This window comes from Nyctereutes procyonoides, unplaced genomic scaffold, assembly GCF_905146905.1.
Source record: "Nyctereutes procyonoides isolate TBG_1078 unplaced genomic scaffold, NYPRO_anot_genome, whole genome shotgun sequence".
Taxonomy (NCBI): Eukaryota; Metazoa; Chordata; class Mammalia; order Carnivora; family Canidae; genus Nyctereutes; species Nyctereutes procyonoides.
Genome location: NW_026575049.1, coordinates 5,832,761 through 5,852,676, shown reverse-complemented (window position 1 = coordinate 5,852,676; position 19,916 = coordinate 5,832,761).

Genomic DNA, 19,916 nt, shown 5'->3' with positions numbered 1-19,916 from the left:
CTTAAAAAAACTTTTTCCTTTAGGTTCTCCTCTTGAACAGTGCTACTGACATTAGTTTTAATTAGATTAGAATCTTATTCAAAATGCCAGGGAAAAGGAGACCAGAAGTACATCTGACCTTGGCCCCAAAGCTTCACAGATAGCCCCTAAGAGGAAAAGGAGCCAGGACAGATTTCAGCACCGTTTCTATGCTGTATTACGTCCCTAAAAATGGCAGCTCTGCATTAGAAAGGAACATGAATGCCATGACCTTCAGGGTTCTTACCCAAACCAGTCAGAGGGCCTGCAAAAGTGTTTGAAATCCTCTGCTTACTACACAGGGTAAACATTGAAAGTTGCCATTACAATCACAGTAAAATTTTGGTGTTAGCACTTTAGCATGCTTCCTCTTGACTTCCCAGTTACTCTGTAAGTTTTTGAAAAATTAAGATAGCCAAGTTCAGAGTCGGGATGATAGTAAGAGGTCAGAAAATGTCCAGAGCATATGGAGAGGCTAGGGCACTGGTCGAGACGGCTCTAGGGGTGGAAAGCCCTCGTGAACGGAAATCAGCATAAGGGAGCTGGACACCACGAATAAAATAACTTCCTTGAGAGGAAGAAAGAATGCCAGGGGAAAACTAACATTTACCCAAAAAATTACATACTAGGTAGGCCCTGTGTTAGGTACTTAGAATATATGAACATGAGATTCCACAGGAAGAATCTTTGTGTTTATTTTACAGCCATTCTAGTTACATTATATTTCTCTTGTCTTGTGATTTTAAAATTACAAAAAAGGGGCACCTGGGTGGCTCTGCGGTTGAGTGTCTGCCTTTGACCCAGGGCGTGATCCTGGGTCCTGGGATCGAGTCCTACATCTGGCTCCCTGCATGGAGCCTGCTTCTCCCTCTGCCTGTGTCTCTGCTTGTCTCTCATAAATAAATAAATAAAATTTAAAAAAAAAAGTTACAGGAAGAAAAAGAGAAGAAAAGAAAGAAAGAAAGAAAGAAAGAAAGAAAGAAAGAAAGAAAGAAAGAAAGAAAGAAAGAAAGAAAGGGAAAGAAAGAAAAAAGAAAAGGAAACCAATGAGAAAACTGCATTTTTCCTAGAGGAAAATACCATTCCTCTGGGTCTGAAAACCTGTGAGCTAGAGACACATATTATCTGTCCACACACAATAAATATGGTGGGGTAGGCACCGAATAACCACTATAAACACTCGCAATACAGAGCAAACGACAGGCATGCAGCCACCTGCAGCCCCAGCACACCCCACATGGGTGCACTTGGCAGTCCCATAAGCAGGCTTCTCTTCAACTGCCTACAGTGATTCTCCTCAGCTCCTGGCATCATCCTCTGGGATCTTAGTTCCGCTGAGTTATCCTTCCTATTCCAAAAAATATAGCCCATGTTTTAAGTTTAGTAGTTTCATCAGCCTGGTTTCTGCCTGTAAAAGTTCCAGGATCTAAAATCTTTCCATTTCTCTTCCTAGTCCAAGCTGGTAGTATTTCTACAAGTATAATTTTCTTAAAAGCTTTGTAAGTTTCCTATGAATCTTATTATTTTATTGGCATTTATTTCATTAGACAAAAGCCACATCAACAAATCTTGTCTACCTTGGCCTCCCTGGAGAGCTCCTGAGCATCAGCGTCTTTAATATTATTAGAATTCTTATTGCCTAATGGAAAGGATCATTTAGCCTTTCTTTTGGTGAGGATTCAGGAGACACCACCCTCAATCCTTCTGGAGTCAGGATTTTCCAGTCAAATCCCTGGCCTCATCTCTACCCTGGGAAGTTTTCGTGACAGGACCACGATTTTGACTTTCCTCCCGTGGCCTTTTGTTAACTTCATGCATATCCTGTTGGGAGACACTGGTTGTATCTTCTAACCCAGCAAGTCCTGCCTCCTTTTTATTTCCTCTAAGTTTTGCATGAAAAGCCATTTCTTCTATAGCACAAGAGAGGCTGTATTTTGAGACAGACAGCTACAAGAAAGCAGGTGAAACTTTCCATCCATAGACTGAAAACTCTTCAGGCCAATCCATCAGTTCGTTGGGTCCATTTTCTAGTTCTACATTGTCACAGGCAACAGTTTTATTAACAGTGGCTTCTCTTTGAGCTTTAATAGTCTTTCCCTCACTTTCCTTTAAGCTCTACTGACAACCTCCAGAGCCACCACACTTTTGCTACTAAGGTCTTCAAGGCCCTTCCTACGTGTGCCAGCAGCTCAGCTTCAAAGCCGCCGCCATGGGTTTTAGATCATGTTACGGTAATGATCCATTTCCAGACTCCCCCAGTCATTTCTAGTCACCTGCTGCTATGAAACAAATCACCACAAAACTTTGGCTTAAAACAATATTTTATCATCTCTTCTGGTTCTGTGACCCAACTGGGCTTAGCTGGGTGGTTCTCGCGTGGGTCGTCTTCAGGAGCTTGCTGGGAGCCGGTGCTGGAATCATCTGAGGCTGTGCTCACTCCTATGTGTGGTGCCCGGGCAGGGAAGACTTAAATAGCTGGGGGCAAGTCACCTGGAGTTCCTCAGACACCTCTCCCCATCTCCCTGTGTTCTCCCATGGTCTCTTGAGCATGGAAGCTTCAGGAGAGCTGCTCTTACTTGGCAGCTTGCAGCTTCAAAATGTGTCATGGCAGGGGAGGGAGAGAAAGGAGGGCAGAGTTTGTATGTTTTATGATCCTATCTCAGGACCAGTGTCATTTCTGTCACATTCTATCTGTTGGGGCAGTCACAGAAGCCACCAAGATTCAAGGGAACAGAACATAGACTTTTTTCCTTTCTTACCTAATATAGTGTATGATATACTTATGGGTTTTTTACATTTTAATTCCAGTATAGACACCAGTGTTATATTAGTTTCAAGTGTACAATTGAAACTCTATACATTATTCAGTGCTCATCATGGTAACTGCACTCGATCTCCAACACCTATTTCCTCCATCCCCCCCCCCCCCCCAAAGACCTCCCCCCCTCTGGTAACCTTGTTTCTTCTCTGTAATTAAACATAAACTATTTTTTAATGAGAAGTGTCAAACAATTTGCAGATTAGTTTTGCTTTGTTTTTTAGAGAAAGTGAGGGGAGGGACAAAGGGAGGGGGAGAGAGAGAATCTCCAGCAGATTCTCTGAGCACGGAGCCCCATGGCAGGAGGGAGGGCTTGATCTCACAACCTTGACTGAGTGCCTGACCCGAGCCAAAATCAAGAGTCAGATGCTTAACCAACTGAGCCCCCACCCCCACCCCCACCCCCCTGCTGATATAATTTTTAAGATACCACAGTTGGAAAAAGGACAGAAAGGAAGGCAGGCTTATATGGCCCCAAATAGTTAGCAATCACAGTCACAAATCTGAGTGATAATGGTCAAAAGCAGCTCAGGGGTCACATGCATTCAAATATATTAGTCAAACTTTATATTCTCCACAAAAGACCTTTACCTTTCTTCATCTACTGAGAGAAAGAACACCAAATGCTCCATCAGCAAAGCTAAGTTCTAAAGCAGGGATCAGCAAACTCTGGCCTGCAGGCCAAATCTGGCCTATGGCCCTTCTGTATGCCCCATGAGCTAAGAATAAGTTTACTTTTTTTTTTTTTTTTTTAAGATTTTAAAGTAATTTGTACACCCAACATGGGGCTCAAACTCACAATCCTGAGATCATGAGTCATATGCTCCACCAATGGAGTCAGCCCAGTGCCCCTAATTTGACATTTGCAAAGAGGGAAAAAGAGAAGAAACAGCAGCATATGCAAATAGATACCATAGATGACTTGCAAAACCTAAAATATTTACTGTCTGTCCCGTGACAAAAACATTTGTTGGTTGCTCTTCTAAAGCACTTCCAAATGTGTCTTCAGATGATTACCACAGACAGAACAATCAACATACCTATGGGATGCTTTAGTTTTTTTCCTATAGGATGCTTTTAATATGTATATTTTCCATATTTCCTCATAACAGAGTAGCTACTATAACACAGAACCTTATCCTATTAATGATCCCTTTTCTAGTATATTCAATCTAGAATCTCTTTATCTCCTCTCATTTTTCCTCTACCCACCTACCAACATTCTCATCTCATAATAAACAATCCTTCCCCTACCACTCCCCTCAAGTTTTGTGAGTGTAATTTTCTTTTCCCCTTGTGTAACTTCCCTCTTCAAAAGCGACATGTGTTTCTTATTCCTAAATAATAGTTGAAAAGGCAACCTATTGAATGGGAGAAAATATTGGCAAATCATGTATTTGATAAGGTATTAATATCCAAAATAGGGGATCCCTGGGTGGCGCAGTGGTTTGGCGCCTGCCTTTGGCTCAAGGCACGATCCTGGAGACCCGGGATTGAATCCCACATCAGGCTCCCTACATGGAGCCTGCTTCTCCCTCTGCCTGTGTCTGTGTCTCTGCCTCTCTCTCTCTCTCTCTCTCTCTCTGACTATCATAAATAATAATATCCAAAATATATAAAGAATTCATACAACTTAATAGCAAAAAAAAAAAAAATCCAATTAAAAAAATGGGCAAAGATGGGTTCCTGGGTGGCTGAGTCATTTGAGCATCTGACTCTTCTGCTCAGGTCATGATCTCAGAGGTCAGGAGACCAAGCCTTGCACTGGGCTCTGCACTCAATGGGGAATATGCTTAAGATTCTCTCTCTCTCCCTCTGCCCCCCCTTCCCCTGCTCTTTGTCTCTAAAATAAGTTTTAAAAAATCTTCTTTAAAAATGGGCAAAGAAAGGATCCAAATAAAGACAGTTTTCCAATTAAGACATACAGATAACAAGCAGGTACATGAAAAGGTGCTCAACATCACTAACCGTCAGGGAACTGCAAGTCAAAATCACAGTGAGATATCACCTCAGAGCAGTCAGAATGGCCAGTACCAAGAAGATAAGAAATAACAAGTGTTGGTGAGAATGTGGAGAAAAGAGAACCCTCATGCACTATTAGTAAGAATGTAAATTGGTGCTGCCACTGTGAAAACAGTACGGAGTTTCCTCAAAAAATTAAATATGGAACTACCGTGTGATCCAGCAATTCCACTTCTGGGTATTTAACTGAAGAAAACAAAAACTCAAAAAGACATATGCACCCTCATGTTCACTGTAGCATTACTTACAATAGCCAAGACATGGGAACAATTTAAATGTTCATGGACAGATGAATGAAGAAAGGTGTATACACACACACACACACACACACACACACACACACAATTATTCAGCCATAAAAAATAATGAAATCTTGCCCCTTGTGACAACATAGATGGACCCTGAAGGCATTATAAGTAAAATAAGTCAGAGAAAGACAAATACTATATGATCTCATTTAAATGTGGGATCTATAAATTGACTTTTTAGGATGAATTCATAGATACAGAGAACAGACTGGTGGTTGCCAGAGGCAGAGGGTGGGTAACGGGTGAAACGGGTGAAGGGGGTCAAAAGGTACAGACATCCAGTTACAACAGAAGTAAGTCCTGGGAATGCAATGATGAATAGAATTAATACTGTATTGCATATTTGAAAGTTACTAGATAGTAAATCACACACACACAAAAAGATGTTACCTGTGTAGGGTGACAAATGTTAACTAGCACACTGTGGTGATGATTTTGCGATAATACATACAGATCACTTATTAAATACCTGAAACTAATCTAATGCTATACATCAGATTATATCTCAAAACAAAAAAAAAAAAAAAAGAAAGAGAGAGAGTAGTAATAAATTCCTTCTTCTCGCAGGTCACTCATGACGCCACCCATTCTCTACTTCCAGCCGCTTTCTTTACACCACCACCCACGTCCTGGCCCGATTCCTGTAGAACGTCTATGTTAGACTATATGGTCCTTGAAAGTCTATGCCCTTTTGTGTAAATTTTCTCATTTCTTATATCCAGAAATGCCCATTCCGTCATTCTTATCATCTTGAGAACATGCTTATTCCTCTGTCTTGTACTGATTCCTGCTCACGTCCCTGATCAGTGCTCTGCAGCCCAAGGCACCCCTGCCCCAGGGAGATCCAAACAGCATCTATTCTATTCTGCTTTGGTATTTACACACATCTATTTCCTCACCTAGGAAAGTTCCCCGAGGCCAGGACGTATTTCTTATTCATCTTGATACCTAATAAATATACAAATTAAAAAAAAATGAGTGAGTGAATGATCCTAGCTCCTTTTTCATCTTTCCCGAAAATCCCTCCTTTCCCCAAAATTCATCTAGGGGTTCAGCTCTGGTGTTCAACTTGATCTCATTCTCACTCTTAGGGCTTTTCTATGCCCAGAGCTCCTAAAACCTGGGAGGAATCAGCCAACATTCTTTCTGGCAATTTTATGGCCCCAGTTTCATTCAATTATTTTCTTAGCACTTCAAAACTCCACCTGTACCCCAAGGTGACTTTCCACGTAGCCTCACTCGAATGCGTGCCTTTCAGCATAACTGCACACCACATATGCACCTGTAAGACCACTACCTGCGTTTTCTTGCTCACCTTTTCTGATGTTAAAAATATACACGAAACCTGACATCACAACCACCTTTATACCTCCAACTGTTTTTTTGTTTTTTTTTGGAGAAGGGGAATATTGTTTTTGCATAGTCACAAAAACACTGGGAAAAAGACACAGGGCGGGCAGGTTATGATGAAAGAAAAATGAACGTTGGACCCAAATGCCCGGAAGTCATTTTGGAACTTGCATACTAACGTTTGGGATAAAGTGTGTGATGTCCGTGGGAGTGGTGGACCTTTCGGCTTCTGGAATCTCTCTACTTATGGTATGACTCGATTACTAGAGAATGTCTAACTGTGGGAATGGTGGCTTTGATTCCCTAAAATAAAACAGTAACAAGACGGGATCCCTGGGTGGCTCAGCGGTTTAGCGTCTGCCTGTGGCCCAGGGCGTGATCCTGGAGTCCCGGGATCGAGTCCCACATTGGGCTTCCCTGCATGGAGCCTGCTTCTCCCTCTGCCTGTATCTCTGCCTCTCTCCCTCTCTCCGTGTCTCTTATGAATAAATAAAAATCTTTTTAAAAAATGGTAACAAGAAAAAAAAATGGTAATAAGAAACTCAAATGACAAGGAAGGGGTCATAACACAAAATCGGGTGGAGTTTAAGGAACAGTCAGTTTGAGCATAATGAACTCCATCGGGCTTAACCCTCACCAGCGGTTAGGGAAGGTATTAGTAGTTGTAACATCGATACACATAATAATTATTAATATTACTCAAAGACAACTGAAACCCCAGAGTTAAAATGGAAAATGCCCACGTCTGTAGTAGGTAAGGTCATGGATAATTTCAAAATCTAAAACTGAGTCCAGATAGTGGTTTACTAAGTTTCCACAGAGAAAAAGGTACTAAGTTACAAGCCAGTAGGATGCATACTTGGAAATTTAAACTATTTAATATTGACAGTATTTCTAAACTGAAAGAATTATCACATCTATAATGCTTTAATGAGTTGTTTTCCTTCAATAATATTATTTATATACATGTGTGTATCCCTGGTACGTGGTGGGTGTTCAGTAACCTGATGATTTCTGTAATGGTAAAACACAAAACCATTGATTCTTTTCGACCCAAAGCAAATAGTATAACTGACAATTTAACCTTTGAAGTGTGCTAATATATCCAAAGAATAGCACTATTTAGAGTATTACCTTAATAATATCGTTTAGGTAGAGGACAATCAACTACAGGTGATCCTTGAACACAGGTTTAAACTGCAAGTCCACTCATAGGTAGATTTTTTTAAATATAAATACAGTACAGCAAACATATTTTCCCTTATGATTTTCTTAACATCTTCTTTTCCCTAGCTTACTTTAAGAATGCAGTATATAATACATATAACATACAAATATGTGTTAATTGACTGTTTATGTTATCAGGCTTCCAGGCAATAGCAGGCTATTGGTAGTTAAGCTTTGGGGAATCAAAAGTTATACATGGATTTCAGCTGCACAGGGGGTTGGCACCCCTAGCCCCCATGGTGATCAAGGGTCAACTATAACTACTAAAAGTTAACATGGATTAGTGGGAACACTGTATACTATATATTGATAAAACATACATGTAGTAAAAATTAAGGAATAATTTTTTAAGTAGAGATATAAAAATCTAATAAATAAATGCTAGAACAATTATAGCTGATCATTTAAAATGGAACTAATCTTAATGAAAGTTGAAGTCAAAAAAAAAGTATTTTCAAATTGTTTTAGCTTAGAATATTCGTTTTAGATTTTTTTTAACATTTTATTTATTTATTCATGAGAGACACAGAGAGAGGCAGAGACACAGGCAGGGGGAGAAGCAGGCCCCATGCGGGGAGCCTGATTGGGACTTGATCCCAGGACCCCAGGATCACGCCCTGGGCTGAAGGCAGATGCTGAACTGCTGAGCCACCCAGGTGTCCTAGAGATTTTTTTTTTTTTCTCTTAAAGGATGCTATTAACACTACAAAAAGGCTACAGAACTGGCAAAATGCCAATATTTAAAAATGGGAAGTTTTTAAGATTAATAGGGTAACAGAGCAATTATTTTGTACACACAGAACACTTAACAGTGCAGGTTCTAAACATATCCCTTATCCTATTCCCATTAGAGAATTAAATTAAAATTAGAATTAAACAGATACACTTAAACAGTAGTATTCTTGCAGTGGGTGTGTGTGAACTTTCATTGTACAAGTCAACAAATTTGATCTGGATCATAAGGAAAATGGATTGATCCTGTGATAGAGTTCGAGGTGATATTTCAAAGCAGTCTGGGAGGACGTGCCCCAGAACACTTCATCCTATTAATTTTTGTGTGGAATGGTAGGAGTTCTCATTCTTCCCTTTGATTCTCTTTCAACTACAGAATTCTTTTTTTTCTCTTGTTCTGTTTCCTTGTTATTTTTTAGTTTTTTATTATGGAACCTTCCAAACATACAGAAAAGTAGAATTAGTATAAAGAACTGCTCTGTTGCAGTAAACCTCTGTGTATCAGCCTTAGTAATATTTTTCTGTATCTGTCTTCTCAGACCAGGGAAACCAAAGCAAAAATAAACAATCAGGACTTTCATCAAACTAAAAAGCTTTTGCACAGCAAAGGAAACCATCATCGAAACAAAACTGCAGCCTACTAAATGAGACGTGATATTTGCAAATGGTATATCTGATAAGGGGTTAATAACCAAGCTATATACCGAAATCATGCAACTCAGCATTAAAAAAACAAATAATCATTAAAAATGGACACAGGACTCAAACATACGTTTTTCCAAAGATGACATAAAGATGGCAGGCAGACACATGAAAAGATGCTCAACATTACTCATCATCAGGGAAATGCAAGTCAAAACCACAATGAGATATTACCTCACATCTGTCAGAATGGCTATATCAAACAGACAAGAGATAAGTATTAGTGAGGATGTACAGAAAAAGGAGCCTTCGTGTACTGTTGGTGGGAATACAAACTGGTGCAACTATTGTGGAAAAGCACAGGGAGGCTCCTCAAAAAATTAAACACCAAATGATCCGGTAATCGCACTTCTGGCTATTTACCCAAGGAAAATAAAAACACTCACTCAAAAATATATGTTCACCCTTATGTTCACTGCAGCATTATTCACAAAAGCCAAGCTATGGAAGCAGCCTGAGCGTCCATCAATAGGTGAATGGATAAGACAGGTGTATGTCTACACAATGGACTACCACTCAGCCATCAGTCTTGCCATTCATGACAACATGGATGGACCTAAAGGGAGTTATGCTAAGTGAACTATGTCACACAGAGAAAGACAAATATGTTTCACTTGAATGCGGGATCTAACAGCAAAAACAGATTGACAAATACGGAAAATGGGGGATTGCCAAAAATGGGGGGGGGTACTGGGAAAATGGGCAAAATAGATGAAGGGTAAGATTAAGAGGCACAAACTTCCAGTTATAGAATAAATAAGTCACGGGGATGAGAGGTATACAGCATAGTGACTAATACTGTAGTAACTTTGTGTGGTGACAGATGGCGACTACACCTACCGTGGTGAGCATTTCACAATGTATATATAGTCGCCAGATCACTATGTTGTACACCTGCATCTAATATAATACCGTATGTCAACTACACTTCAGTTTAAAAAGAAATAAACCTCTCTGTCACCCAGGCTCAACAAACGCCAACACAAGGGCAAGCTTCTTTCACATATCCTCCCATCCATGTACATGCCTCCTGCAGACCATGGGTGAGTCTGAAGCATAAAGCAAATTCTATACATCATATCCCTTCACTGGTAAATTCTCTATATGAATATCCTAAAAGTAGCTTTTAAAAACACAACTAGGGGATCCCTGGGTGGCTCAGTGGTTTAGTGCCTGCCTTTGGCCCAGGGCACGATCCTGGAGCCCCAGGATCAAGTCCCACACAGGCTCCCGGCATGGAGCCTGCTTCTCTCTCTGCCTCTTTCTCTCTCTCTCTCTCTCTCTCTCTCATGAATAAGATATTTTAAAAAAATAAAATAAAAACACAACTAGGATAATGTTATCAAATATTAACAGTTCTTTAACTTCAGATGATCGGTATTTAAATCACTACAGGAGTCTTAGAAATATTTTTGTATTGATTAAATCAGAATCCAGATGAGTTCTGCACATTGCAAAGGACTGCTAGGTCTCTTGGTGAGTTTAACAGAAACGAAAACATGAACTCAAAAAGATATATGCACCCCATGTTCACTGTAACATTATTTACAATAGCCAAGATACGGACAAACCCAAGCATTGGTTGGTACATGAACAGTTAAAGAAAACCTGATATATATGTATGTAATGGACTATTACTCCACCATAAAAAAAAAAAGAAGGAGATCTTGCCATTTGCAACACCACCAACCTTAATGGCATTATGCTAAGTGAAGTAAGTCACCCAGGGAACGACATATATACAATATGATCTCGTTTATACGTGGAATCTTAAAACACACACACCCAAAAAAACTGAGCTCACAGATCCAGAGAACAGATTGGAGGTTGACAGAGGTCAGGCACAGACAAAATGAGGGGAGAAGTCAAAAGGTACTTCCATCTATAAAATAAATAAGTCCCGAGGATGTAATGTACAGCACAGTGACTACAGTTAATCATGTATGCTGTGTTGTGTAATCGAAGTTGCTGAGAGTAAATCTTGTCACAAGAAAAAAAAAATTTGTTTGTAGCTCTGCATGGTGAGGGACGTTAATAGACTTGTCCTGGTGTTTGCCACATACACAGATATGGAATCCTGCTATATACCTGAAACTAATGTTATAGGTCAATTATACCTCAATTAAAAAAAAAAGCAAACAAAATGGATTGAAAATACAAGGTGATACCTGAGCTAGTAGAATGAAGGACAGAGAAAAATGAAAGTCCTAACGGGAGAGGAAAACGGAGTCATAATTAAGAAGAAATATGTGGGAGGCTGGAAATCTCAGTCCAGCAGGTAATGACGTCAGCCCAGAAACTCTCATGTGTTCTCCAGAGAGCTGTCAGTTTCAGGGATGAAGGAATCCAATTCGCCACCAGTCCTCTCTTCAGGTGGGATGTTTGAAGACATGCCCCTCAGTTCACAAAGATTTTGAGACTATAAAGAAAACTATCTGTGTGGGTAGAGGGAGGTGCAAGAAGAGGTGCATCAGGAATAATTTTTTAATATTTTATTTATTTATTCGTGAGAAACACAGAGAGAGAGGGAGAAGGGCAGACACAGGCAGAGGGAGAAGCAGGCTCCCTGCAGGGAGCCCGTCGTGGGACACATGGTGGGACTTGTTCCCAGGGCTCCAGGATCACGACCTGGGCTGAAGGCAGTGCTAAACTGCTGAGCCACCAGGGCTGCCCTGCATCAGGAATAATAAAGTACACAGGCTCCTGATCCTCATCTTGCCTGTTTAAGCTCTCCTTGGTTTTGATGTGACATGATGTGAATCGTGTATTTCCTATGGTATAATGTATACGAGAGCCATAGTGATTTGCTACAAAGGTGATCTCAACAGTTTCAGAAAAGGGTTTTAACCTATAGGTTCTCCTTCCCTTTTTTCTTGAAAAACAATTTTTTTGGGGGGGAGGGGAAGACCAGGTCATTTGTCATGGACAATTTATCAGTGTGTATTTTGCTAATTGCAAACCCTGTGATGATGTAACATGTTCCTCTGTCTTAAATTTCCTATTAATCAGCAGTCGGATCTAGAAGCTGAAGGAGAGTCAAGTCCAATTACCTGAATTTCACGGACAGTGTTCTGTGCTTCTACTCCAACACCGTGGGTGCAAAGGAGGTTAGGTGGAGACTGATCAGGGGGTTCGGGTGCCGTCAGCCTGATCCGTGCATCAAACAGCTCCCCATCAGCATTGCCCTGAATAGCTTTCCCAGCCACTGGAGAAGCCTAGCTTGGTTTGTTCGCTGCTGGGAAATGGTACCATCCTACTTGTATCATGCCACCTACATCTGTAAGCTGGAATCATAGGAGAATGAGAAAATGTCCTTCGCAAGCATTTAGCTACCCTGAAGTATAGTTTGTGCAATGCAGGAGAAGTACTTGATTCTTTCTCTCCTGCACTCGGTCCCTGCAAGGCTCATCATCAGCTGTCCCTGACCTGCACCATCACAACCACCCAACACCTCGGCTGCAGAGACAAGCATTCTCTGAGGCCGGCTCCACACTCTACTGGTAGTGCACTCTTGCTTCTTTGATCTCCTACAATGTTTGGAACATACATCCCCCAGTATGTGATACCTCAGGGCCCTGGAGAATTCTCAAAGACTGCAGAGCCAGACATTACATTTTGTGCTGCTCTGGTAAGACTGAACCTTTTTTTTTTTTTAAACAAAGGTACGATTGCAACAAAAATCAAAGGGAAAAAATGGCTTCTATTTTTTTAAAAATATAACCACAATACCACTAGTGGTTCTAGCGCAAGGGCTCTACAGTAGGTTCCTGAGTGGAACTCAAGTCGGAAAACAACCCCTGTGGCCCACTGGATAAGGTTCACAACATGTCACTATCATCAAAAGACTATCAGAAATTTCTGTTAGAATGTGCATTCCATCAAGGCCAAAGATTTGTTCATTTTAGCCTTCCGTGCAGCCCCACTGCCTGGTACACAGTAGGTACACAACATATTTGTTACATAACTAGAATGAATGGATTTACCTAGAACTTACTTCTTCTGCATGAGTTTCATTCACTAAAAAACAAAGTAAAGGGAGGTAGGATTCTTATTCTGACAAATCACCTGAAGTCTCATTAAACAGTATATAAATGTTCCTCTAAAAACAGGAAAATATATCCCATTAGCTTATTTGTTTTTTTAAGAGTTTAGTCAGCTCTTTGTGCCGTCTAATCGGGTAACCTCAAGTTCATGTTACTACTATGACAATTAGCCCATTCCTTGTATCTACATGCTTTTCTGCTTAATAGGGGCTTTTAAATATACTACGTGCAACCAGCTGAATGAAACAGCAACCTCTGAATCTTAATACTTTTTTGTTATGTTCAAAGTGTTATGAAATGCACATAGTTGTGGCTTGTTACTCAACCAGAGAGCAGTGAGATTTTTCATCTATAAAACACAGCATTACAACTACATGAATGACCTAAATTACCAACGTCCACAGGCACTTCTTAGTCCTTAATTTATATGACTGTTCCGTGACATTTGACGCTATTTGGCCTCCCGAGAGACCTGGATCTGCATGACAAAACACTCCCAATTTTATCATTATAGAAGTAACAGAATTTGAAACCTAACTAAAAGCAAATGGTGTCTTTTCAGAAAGTGGTGTTTGAGGTTGAAAAGGAGGACTAAGAATTTATCCTTTAAAACCAACACAAGACTTTTATCTTAGGGTTTGCTCCTATTTGATATATAATTAAAGGCCAACTTTGTATCATTAGGTGTCAACAGTGTAGCGTAAAGGATCCCATTCAAACTGAGTAGCCGGAAATGTGTGTAGGCACAATTCCATTACATCCGAACCAAACAGCACTTTTAAAAAAGATAACTGTAAAATGAAAACTTAAACTAACCAAAAACATACACAACTCTCAACCTGACATAAGCAAGCAGACTACAAAGTAAAGCTAGTATTATTTCTCTTAAAGTAATTCAGGGGACAGCCCCAGCATATTAGTAGCAGCCAAGGCTAAACTGAAGTGTCAGCCACCCAGAGGATCGCCCAGTACAACTGCTGCCACTCACCTCCAAGATCCCAGTTCCACCTTGCCACCAGAGGCAATGAACTTAATCGAGAGCCTTCTCTAAGCTACGAGAGCCAGTCTAAGTGTGCAACAGGCCTCCACCTCCACTTTCCTGCGAGGTCTCCAAAGTGAACTAGGTCACCAATGCTTTTCCCACCCGTCCACGTTTTGATTAAGCACTTCATGTGGTATCTTTCTAACCGCCTGTTCCGTTAGGGACGCGACCTAGTCACACAATTTTTCTGCTTTCCCCATGGTGCCCAACCAGGATGATTTAACAGAAACACTTAATGAATTGTATTAGACAGTCGTTCAGGTGATTTTAATATTTTTGCCTTGATTGTCTAGGTAATCAACGGTCCCAGGGCTTTTTAGATTTTTACACAAATGGTCGTTGATTCTAACTTATTTTTGATGACGATGGTGCTACTTCCCTTTCATTGCAGAATTACAGAGAACTATTCTCTTGTCACGTTTCTTTACGATGGAGAGGGTGGGGTGTACGAAGCAGTATGGAGAGAAAACACAAAGTCACAAAGAAATCTTGCAGCCGTCTCGGCACCTGGTTCCTATACACCGAAGAGCTGACCTCTGCTGTCAGGTTCCTCTGGCAACAACTCTTTTGGGGTTACTCCCCAAGACAGGGTCTTGAGTGCACCCTTGCTCATCAGTCTTGTCTACCTGCCCAAAAGCAATTTTATTTTTTAAACGGCTTATTAACATAGTCTTTGTATGTAAGACTAAATCAGGAACTCTAACTCTGGGGCATCTGAAGCAAAACTGTTTCCAAAGACCCTTCCCCAGATGTGCCCTATACAGTTAATACCCGTGCTTCCAATAATTGAGGGTGACATCAAGAGGTCATGACTGTACCCCAGTCTTTCCTTTGGCAGAGACTTTGAGACCAGCACCCAAAGTAATGCCTTATTCTTTCCCATCTGTGGCCTTTGCTAATACAAATTACCGAAAGTGCTTGAAACCCAGGCCTTGAACGAAAAGCTCATTGTGCCAGATAAATGTCAGAAATACCGGACCTCGAGTTGTACTTGTGAGAAGGCAAATTCATCTTGTAGGAAACTGTCACAAAGTCAAAACAGGTCCAACAGGCAATTTTTCTCCGGTTTGCAGAGGAATAGAAGAGCCAAAGGCGGGTGGTGGGGTGGGTACACTGGAGATTGCAGCGTGAATAGGCCGCGGCATTACAAGTACGCTGGCTGGAAGCAGGGGCTCCTCCTGGAATTCAGGCAACGAGTCACGTATGGGGGGGGGGGGGGGAGTTCCCTCATACATCTAACGACCCCAAAGTGTCCCCATCATGTGGGCAATACAGAGTCACGGCTGAAACGCAAAACAGAGGAGAGCCAGAGTACCGGGACTGCAGGGCCGACCCACCTTGGAGTCCGGCGACCACCGGCAGGAGCCGCCCCCTGTGGTGGCGGGCGGGGCACTGCTGACCCTCCGGGCGCTGCCCCGGGGGGCGGGGAGGCGGCGGCCGCAGAAGCCTCGCGGCGCGGGCACAATTCTATCCGTCTCTCCACGAATCCCGATGTGACGTGGCACCCCGGCCCCTGGCAGAGCCTGAACTCACACAGTTCTCCGGCACCAGGGTCGTGGCGCCCCCCACGGCCGTCCCCGGGGAGCGGATGGGGCCGCGCCGGCTCCGCGCGCCCGCGCTCCAGTCCCACGACTGCGAGCGGACGGAAGGCTCCGTCGGGCGGCGGCCCTTCTCCTTGGAGCACCCCCCACACGGTTGTTCTTTTTCTTAAAGAATCACCTTTTCCCCCCCAAAGAAACATCAAAAAATCGAACCGCAGGTTCCGTGACTGGGTCCCATCCAAGACGCGCTCTGGAAAGTCAAAGGCAGCCTCCGGGGGGGGGGGGGCAGACGCCCCCGCGCTCCACCGACCCGCCTCGGGGACGCCGAGCCCGGCCGCCTCGCCTCCCCGCCGCCGCCCCCGCCCCCGCCCCGGGGCAGCCGGGGTCACCCGGGGTCGCCGTCCGGCCCCCGACACGCTGCCCTCGCGCAGCAGAACGGCCCAGACGGCGGGGGAGGAGGAAGGGGGGAGAGGGAGGGCCCGACGCCGCACTCCAAGGGAGAAGGGGGAGGAAAGGGGAAAAAAAAAAAAAAAGCCACAGCACACCGGAGAGAGAATTTATTTGTCTCACACGTTGGGGGGGGGGGGGGAGGAAGGGGAAAAAAACCTCAAAAGTACAGTTCACCGTGGATCCCGTGTTCTCATTCAGAGAGTTTCAAAGTTGAAAGAGAAACTTTTCACCGCTTCAAGTTCACATCCTCAGGGCTCCGCGGCTGGCTGAGGGCGCGGGCGCGAACACTCCGACCACCGCCAAGCCGAACCGCTCCCGAGCCGGGCCGCCGGGCCCCCGGCCCCGCCGGCCCCGACCCTGCGCCCCCGCGGCCCGCGCCCCCCCACCCCCCGGCGCCCGAGTTCCCGCCGCGGCCCGCGGCACCTCACGCCCGGGCAGGCCCGGCCCGCAGCCCCGCCGCCCCGCCGCCCCGCCGGCCGCCCGCCCGCCCGCCGAGCTCCCGGCCGCGGCCGCCCCCGCGCCCCGCCACACAAAGGGGCGCCCGGCCATTGTCGTCCGCCGCGCCGAGCGTCACCAGCACTAGCAAGGCAGTAGCTTGCGCAGTTATCTCCACAGCGGGCAATGTCACAGCCCGACCAACAGCACAAACTACTACCTCAGCCAGGGCCCTGGTGTCGGGAGGCGGCGCGCCCGGCCGCCGCCAGCCGAGCGGCCGCCGCTCTCCTCCGTCCTTCCTCCGCCGCCACGTCGGCCCCGCCCAGCGCCGCGCGGCCGCGCCCCGGGAGCAGAGGCGGCGCTCGGCTCCGGGAGACCGTCCCCGCCGCCGCCGCCGCCGCCGCCGCGCTCCCCGCTCCGCCCGGAAGTGCCCACATCCCGCCCGCCCCGGCCCGACGCGAGACGGGAACAAAAGCCCCGTAAAGCGGAGGCCGGGCCGGGCGTCCGGGCGGCGGCGGCGGCGGCGGCGGCTCCGCGCGCGAGCACACGCGGCTGCTCCTGTGCGTGCGGCCGAACCATAGAGACCGCTTAAGGCGGCTCGCGCGCTACTCCCCACCACGTGACCGGCCCGCGCGGCCGCCCCCCGCGCCGCCATCTTACATCCGGGGCCGCGCCTCGGCGGCGTTCGACGTGCGGCCCCGAGGCCGCCCCCGGAGGGGGGACCCCAGGTCCACGTCACCGAGGCGCGGGGGCCGCGGGCCGCGCCCCCTCCCGCCCCGCCCCGCAGCGAGCTTCGCGGGGCCCGGGGGCGCCCCCGGCTTCTCCCGGCGTCTGCCCGCAAGGAAAATGGCGGCCCTCCGCGCCGTCGAAGTGGACACGTCGCGCTGCGGCCCCGGCTCGGAGCTTCCGGCGCCTCCGCGCCCCGCGCCTGCCCCCGAGCCCACGGTCCTTCCTGCGGGGGAAGCCGGCGGGGAGGCGCGGCCCGGCCTGCGGCGCAGACTCCCGGGGCCGCTGGGGCAGGCAGGTGACTTCGCGCCTCGCGGAGGCGAAGCGAGATCGGCCCGGCGTGACGCAGAGCGTCCGGGTAAACGAGAGGCTCAGGGAAACCAGTAACGTGCCCGTGCTTGTGACTTAGGAACTGTTCGGGACTCGGCCTCGGCCGGCGGCCCTGCAGCGGGGCCCGCGGGGCGGGGGCGGGGGCGGGGGGCGGGGCGGGGCGCGCGTGCGCAGTCGGCTCCGCGGGGCAGCGCGCGGCGGCCCGACGCCCGGGCGGGAAGGCGGCGCGGGGGCCGCTCCCGTGGGCTTCCTCGCGGGAGGAGCAAGAGCGTCTCTACCGCTTGAAGCCTCGGTAGGATCCTGATAAAACTGCCAAGTGACTGACTGGACACCGTCCTTTCGTTGCTGTTCTGTACACAGTTTCACGAAGAAGTTGTTTTCAAATTACCACAAACCCCGCCTGACACGATTCGAAGTAAGTGAACATTCGTGTGAGATGGTGCAAATTCAGAAAATAAAAACACAGCTGACTGCCCAAGGCTTGTTGTAAGCGCTTTAAGGCAACTGCTGAAAGGTAGCTTGGGATGTCCCTGTGAAATCCCTCCAATCAATCCACTTTATGGATTTATTTTGTGCGTGCGTTTGTGTTTTTTAGGTGTTTGTTTTTGTGCATGCACAGAACACACTTGCAGTGAAACCCTGTCCCTGACAAAAGCGGGAATTTGTGCGTCGCAGTGCTGCTCACCAGAAAGCCTGCAGACACGGGACCAACCGCGCGGCTCGGAGTCGGCCCACCTGGCCCTGCAGTGACGGGGGTGCCTGGCATCAGCCTCCACTTGGCGCGCGGGGCCACGTGACCCTGCACTCATAGCACATGGCATCTGTCACAATATACAGGTTTTCAGCGGTCTGGTCAACAGCATGGACACATTAGAATACAGTTTCCAACGTAGTCACTACCTACCTCAGCTGCACCCAGTTCCTTTCCACAATCCAACTGCTGCCGACAGCGCCGACACCAAGGTACTCCTCACCCAGACACAGCTCTTATCAGCCATCTCCGCTCCAGCCTCAGACACTCTTATCTTTGCTCAGCGTGACGGCCCTCAGCTTATCAGCCGTTCAACATGACCACACTGCAGGAAAACTGCAACAGCTTACATCTGAGCTTTCCCTGCTCTAAACTCCCTCAACTCCATCCACCTGTAACTGCAATTATCTTCTTTCGTTTCATGATTTACCCCCCAAAATAATCACTCCAAGCTCCTGCCACCTGAAATCTAGTCCACTTAGCTCTCAAAGAATTTCACCAAGGGGCCTCAGTCCCTCAACCTTGTTTCACACAACACACTGAAATGTACCTCATGTTTCACAGTATGCTCTGCTTATACTGTTTTTACCTGAAATAGCCCCCAGTATCTCTTGGACCCATGCAAAAATCTACCTACCCATCAAGGCCCATTGAAAATCCTATCTCTGTCATCAAGCCTTTTCATTTTTTTTTTTGATTTTTATTTATTTATGATAGTCACAGAGAGAGGCAGAGACACAGGCAGAGGGAGAAGCAGGTCCATGCACCGGGAGCCCGACGTGGGATTCGATCCCGGCTCTCCAGGATCGCGCCCCGGGCCAAAGGCAGGCGCCAAACCACTGCGCCACCCAGGGATCCCAAGCCTTTTCATTTTTTAAAAACTGGTTTTCCTCCTGAATACTAACAGCAAGAATACCCTAAGCCACAGACTAAGCCAAGGTTCCCTACTTTGTGATCCCAGAGATCTCTGCACTGGTCTTTCACAGTACTTTGCACACTTGTTAAAAATCTGTATTTCCCTCAAAACTAAATTCCAAGAGGACACAGCCTAACTGAATGGCTAACAAATAGGAACTAAAATATCAAGGACACGAATACTTTATATACAGTCTTGTATTATTTTATGTATGTGGTTTCCTCAAGTAACTATAAGCACCTAAGAGCTTCCAGTGACTCTGACATACAGAAAGGACAGTTATGAGCACACAGTAGTTTTTAATTAATACACAGTGGTTGTCCAATAAAAGGCAAAAAAAAAAAAGGGGTGTGTGTGAGAAGGCCTAGGTTTTCTGCTCATTTCTTGGATATTGTGTATCAAAACTATTTTATTTATGCAACACCAATCTAGGTGACGGGCAGTGCTTTTTAACACAACTTTTTGAATCCTAATAACTCTTACCAGTTAAACTCTACTGTTAAGT